The following is a 6554-nucleotide window of genomic DNA, read 5'->3' as shown; positions in this document are numbered from 1 at the left end:
AATATTTCTTCAAATATAAATGCACTAGTTTTATATAGACTTGGTTCATAGATATAGCTACTGTTACATAAGTGTATCATCGTTAACACATACTGTTAATGTTGTTCCTATATATACACTACTGTACAAAGGGTTAAGGCAGCCTTTAGATTAGTTTTTCCAGCGTTTAAATGAACATGTATATTTATTTCTTATGTGCACAGCCTTAAAAGACACTGAAAAAACAGAACTAAATGGGTTAAAGGTTCTACTTTGTTACTTATGTTACTTTGCAAAATTGTAAAATGTGCAATAATGTTCTATTTTCTTATCGTATTTTTAGTTTATGTAATTTTATATTTGCTCTATTCTTACTTCTGTAGTTACTGGTGTTTTGTTCATATTGTTGCACTGACTGTTGCAAAGACATGAAAGGATATTCTATTCTATTCTATTCTATTCTATTCTATTCTATTCTATTCTATTCTATTCTATTCCAGTGATGGGTGATTCATGAACAAATCCTTCAAAAGAATCAATTCATTTCAGTCAGGGCTGTCAAACTCCTGTTAGTTCAGTTCCACATTCAGCCCAGTTTGATCTGCAGTGGGCCGAACCAGGAAAATAATAACAGTGAAAAAAGTAAAATTATATTATGATTAGGTTTACATCTACAAAGTTTCCTTAAAAATTCAAAATAACATGAACAACTTGAATCGTCTCAAGAAAAACAAGTGCAATTTTAACAATATTATTATGTATGTATGTATGTATGTATGTATGTGTGTATATATGTACATATTGTTGGTTTAGACTCAGGGGTCAGAGCTAATATAAGCTCTGCTTCTTCTCACTCCTTTTCAGATATGACTTTTCTTTTTCTTTTTGTGTGTATTATTATTTTATGTTTCCTTGAATTTTCATTTCTATGTTATTTTGTGCACAGAAGTCAAACAGTAGCAGTCAGGAAGCTTGGATCATTTCCATATTCGGAAAAAAAAAAAGTTTCTTGTGTAACTTTGCATTTAACAAATTCGTTCCCAGGGCCGGTCTGGACCCTTTGGTGGGCCGGATTTGGCCCCCGGGCCGCATGTTTGACACCTGTGTCCTGGCGTAAACTCCTCCTCATTTCATCTGCTCCTCTCCACACAGTTCCAGACTCAGACCCCGCCTTCAGCTCTGTGTTCTGTGTTCTGTGTTCTCCATCTCAGACCCCGCCTTCAGCTCTGTGTTCTGCGTTCTCCGTCTCAGACCCGCCTTCAGCTCTGTGTTCTGTGTTCTCCGTCTCAGACCCCGCCTTCAGCTCTGTGTTCTGTGTTCTCCGTCTCAGACCCGCCTTCAGCTCTGCGTTCTCCGTCTCAGACCCGCCTTCAGCTCTGCGTTCTCCGTCTCAGACCCCGCCTTCAGCTCTGTGTTCTGCGTTCTCCGTCTCAGACCCGCCTTCAGCTCTGTGTTCTGCGTTCTCCGTCTCAGACCCGCCTTCAGCTCTGTGTTCTGTGTTCTGCGTTCTCCGTCTCAGACCCCGCCTTCAGCTCTGTGTTCTGCGTTCTCCGTCTCAGACCCGCCTTCAGCTCTGTGTTCTGCGTTCTCCGTCTCAGACCCCGCCTTCAGCTCTGTGTTCTGTGTTCTCCGTCTCAGACCCGCCTTCAGCTCTGTGTTCTGTGTTCTCCGTCTCAGACCCCGCCTTCAGCTCTGCGTTCTGCGCTCTCCGTCTCAGACCCCGCCTTCAGCTCTGTGTTGTGTTCTCCGTCTCAGACCCGCCTTCAGCTCTGTGTTCTGTGTTCTGCGTTCTCCGTCTCAGACCCCGCCTTCAGCTCTGTGTTCTGTGTTCTCCGTCTCAGACCCGCCTTCAGCTCTGTGTTCTGTGTTCTCCGTCTCAGACCCGCCTTCAGCTCTGTGTTCTGTGTTCTGCGTTCTCCGTCTCAGACCCCGCCTTCAGCTCTGTGTTCTGCGTTCTCCGTCTCAGACCCGCCTTCAGCTCTGTGTTCTGTGTTCTGTGTTCTCCGTCTCAGACCCCGCCTTCAGCTCTGTGTTCTGTGTTCTCCGTCTGCGTTGGCAGTGTAGCAGCTCTGCCTGGTTTCTTGCCAAAAGTATGTTCAATCAACTGCAACAAAAACAAATTCAGCTGTTCTCCAGGGCGCCTTGTTCCTTAATTCAGTATCATTACAAAAACAGTCGGAGCGTATTCCGCTCACATCCTCAAAGCTGAACACATGATTCTCCGTTTCAGTCGGTTCCATCGGTGCAGGATTATGGACGGTTCTGTTCTCTGAGAACTCAAACACTCATGTGGACCGTTTTCACACAAGATCATCTGCTGGAAATCTCCTGTTTAAAGACTAAACTATGCAAACAAACAACTCCTCAGTATCTAAACCCCAGCTGTTCATGCAGCATGGATCTGTGTCACAGGTGCATCCTGGGTAAATCAAGGTTCTAATAGTGTTGGATTTTTCATTCTAGTTTAGTTTTATTACCTCCGCCAAGGAGGTTCTGTTTTTGCCAGGGTTTGTCTGTTTGTCTGTCCGTTAGTGTGCAACATAACTCAAAAAGTTATGGACAGATTTGGATGAAATTTTCAGGGTTTGTTGGAAATGGGATAAGGAAGAAATGATTAAATTTTGGTGGTGATCGGGGGTGGGGGGGCCCACGGGGGGGGCCACTGATCAGCCTTGGCGGAGGTCTGCGCTCTCCGAGTGCTTCTAGTTTAAAATAAAATCCGCCTTCTGGATCAGATCCGGATCAGCCTTTGAAATGTGATAGAGGACCCCACTGTCAATTCCTGAGTTAAATTTCATGAGTTTTGGTCAATAATTAAGCGAGATATTGGGAAACGAAAATTTTGGCCCCATTTACCACAATGTTAACGAAAATTTCAAAGTGATCCAGAACCCAGGATTTCTTCCGGATCACCCCCAAAAGTTAATCATTTCTTCCTTATCCCATTTCCAACAAACCCTGAAAATTTCATCAAAATCTGTCCATAACTTTTTGAGTTATGTTGCACACTAACGGACAGACAAACAAACCCTGGCAAAAACATAACCTCCTTGGCGGAGGTAAAAATAAATGTAGGATTTGTATCACCGATTATGTGGGGAATGTTGGCGGAGGTCTGCGCTCTCCGAGTGCTTTTCTAGTTTTATTGATTACTTTGGTTGTTCGGGTTCATTTCGCTGCTTTTTTAAAATGTATTTATTTTAGGTTACTCAGTTTTTTGCTTATTTTTCACATTACTTATTATTTTGTACATTTTTTCTTAATTTATGTTCATTTCATCCACTGTCATTGATCCAACTCCATGGGTTTTACTGGTGAATCAATGTTGGAGAAGATGATGGTGCTTCCACGGTAACTACAGAGCCTCTGAACGTCCAAATATGGTCATATCTGATGACCATGAACTGTATTTTACCACTGGGGTCACTAGTCTCTTTTCCATTTTCCCTCTAATTGTGTGAATATAACTTTCGCATAAAAATGCGTCTAATGGAAAAATGACAATTTTGCCAAAACTCTTGTTTTTTGATGAAAAGTTTTTACTCCTGCAAGAGGTGTTTTTTCTGGCGTAGCTACATTGGTATATGACACAAAACTGTAATAGAAAGACCTCTGAGTCCAACCAAGGTTCTAATAGTTTTGGATTTTTCATTCTAGTTTAGTTTTATTTAGTTTGGACTTTTTTTTTCTCTAATTCAGTTAATTTTAATTCGTTTTTAGAGCAGGTTTGATAGTTTTTATTAGTTTTCATTTTTTTCTAACTGCTTAGTTTTAGTTTAGTTTTAGTATTAAGTTTAGTTTTTTCGTCTCTTTTCTCTTCTTCTCTGTGCTCCTATTCAAATCAATCCCAGACAGGACTCTGCTGCTTTAGTCTCCATGTTTCCAGGTAGAGTGGGGACCAGAAGACGACTGGAAACCACAAGTGAACACAAGTGACGGAGCAAAAAGTGTCGTATGATGACAGCACAGAAAACTGAGAGAGACAAAGAAATCGCTTTCATATCAATCCGACATTGACAAAGACGAAAACAAAGGGAATTTTATCCATAATTTTTATCTGTTTTAGTTAGTTTTGTAAACACACAATACAGTTTCAGTTAGTTATGTTTTGTTTTTTTCTTTTAATTATAGTTTTCATTTATTTCAGTTAACAAAAATGTTTTTCTCAATTCTAGTTTTCATCATTTTGCTAGTTTTCGTTAATGATAATAACCTTAGGGTAAACTGATGTGGTAGTAATATACATCTCCTTATATGGACATCCTGGGGGTGTGTTTACATGTCACATGTTCAGGTTTTACAGCAGGAGTGTTGAACTCATGTTAGTTCAGAGGTCAAACCAATAAAATAAAAGGCAAAATAACCTAGAAATAATGACCTTCTCTCTTTCTGTTTTAATGTGACAGTTAAATTACTTTATGAAAACATGGATAACTTCAACAACCATGTACATCCTGAAATATGTTTTTTTTTTTTTTTTTAAAGTACAATTTCACCAATATTTCACCAATCGCAGGTTATTTTTAACACAATTTACAGATCACAGTGGAATTACAGATGCAGAAAACATTTGTAACAGGCAGAATATTGTTCAAATTGCACTTATTTTTCTAAAGAAATTCCAGGTTTCTCATATTTAACCCTTTCATGCATCGTGGTCACTACAGTGGACAGCTCTTCTCTTGTATATTCATGGATTTTGTTGTTTTAGTTCCATATCAGCAAACATAGTAAACGCTCACTCTGCAAAAATCTAACTCTGACCAAGTGTATTTGTGTCATTTCTAGTCCAAACATCTCATCACACATAAATCAGACCGAATCACCTACAGAGGAATGGTGAATGACAGTTGAGTTTGATAGACATATCACTGTACAGTCATTTCCAGTGGGCGCTCAAAATGATTGGATGATGTTCTTTCAGTCCTGTCCGTTCCACAGGTGACTATTTTTTTTTAATTTTTGTGTTAGAGCAGGGGTCTCAAACTCAGATCCTCAAAGGCTGGTATCCTGCATGTTTTAGATGTTTCCCTCTTCCAACACACCTGATTCAAATGATGAGCCTATCATCCAACTCTGCAGAAGCCTGATAACAACCGTCAGGTGTGCTGGAAGAGGGAAACATCTATAACATGCAGGATACCGGCCCTCGAGGACCGGAGTTTGACACCTGTGTGTTAGAGCATTTAATTAATTAGTTGTAATCGGGGTGAAGGGGATTTTAAACAATATAGTAAAAAAAATGCTCCTGGAAAACATCTCAGACCCCACCTTTGACCCTTTCATGCATAAATTATGACAACCTTAGGCAAGATTTTTTTATTGAGTGTTTTTATTCCTCTTTAAGCATAAAAAAAAATTGCAATCCAGTTTTTTTTTTTTTCTCATGGAGTTACAAAAATGTCCACGCATTTAATTTTTGAAATACAGAAACGTGTTTAAAACCCAATATCAGAAAGTGATATGAAAACAATGAAATAAAAACATTTTAATGCTGCTAATCTGATGTTTTCTCACATTTTAACAAATTCCAAAGCCAGTTATTACTCACGTCATGGAGACAATATGCAAAAAATAATAATAATAATTGCAAATAACAATTGATTTCCACTCAAACATGTTAGTGCAGATCAGGTTTATCTAGAACAGCAAAGTTACAGTAATGGTCTGAATGTCAGTGTATGAGATGATGTGTAAGTGTCCACTGTGTCGGCTGATATGAAACTAAAACAACAAAACCAATGAATATACAAGAGAACAGCTGGAGAAGAACTGTCCACTGGACTGACCAGTATGCATGAAAGGGTTAAAAATAGATAATAATAATAATAATAATAATAATAATAATAATAATAATAATAATGGATTAGATTTCTACAGCGCTTTTCTATGAATACATACTCAAAGCGCGTACAGTGGATCCATTCTTCATTCACTCTCACACTCTCCTTCTGGTGGAGTTAAACTACATCTGTATCCACAGCTGCCCTGGGGGGGGGGGGGGGGGGGGGGGGGGCAGACTGATGGAAGCGTGGCTGTCAATCCACACCTACGGCCCCTCCCACCACCACCGAACATTCACACACATTCATACACCAGTGTGAGCAGCAGCACTGGAGGGAAGGAGGGGGAAGTGTCTTGCCCAAGGACACAACAGCACATGAACAGAGCGGGATTCGAACTGCCAACCCTTCAGTTATTGGACGACCCACTCTACCATCTGAGCCATGGCCGCCCCAAAAGTAAGAAGTACAGATCCACAGGGCTGTCAAACTCATGTTAGTTCAGTTCCACATACAGCCTAATCTGATCCAAAGTGGGCCGGACCTGTAAAATAACAGGATAAAAACTTAGAAATAAGATCAACTCCAAAGTTTTCTCTATGTTTTTGAGTGAAAAAAGTAACATTTCATAATGAAAATGTTTATATCTATGAACCGTACATGAACATAACATAAAAATATATGAACAACCTGAAAATAATAAAAAAAAAAAATAAGTGCAATTTTAACCATATTGCACCACAGTCTAACATTTAGACATGTGCATTATAACGTACAGATCACAGTGGATCT

This window comes from Sphaeramia orbicularis, chromosome 10 (genome assembly GCF_902148855.1).
Source record: "Sphaeramia orbicularis chromosome 10, fSphaOr1.1, whole genome shotgun sequence".
Lineage (NCBI taxonomy): Eukaryota > Metazoa > Chordata > Actinopteri > Kurtiformes > Apogonidae > Sphaeramia > Sphaeramia orbicularis.
Note: the sequence above shows the minus strand (reverse complement) of the source record.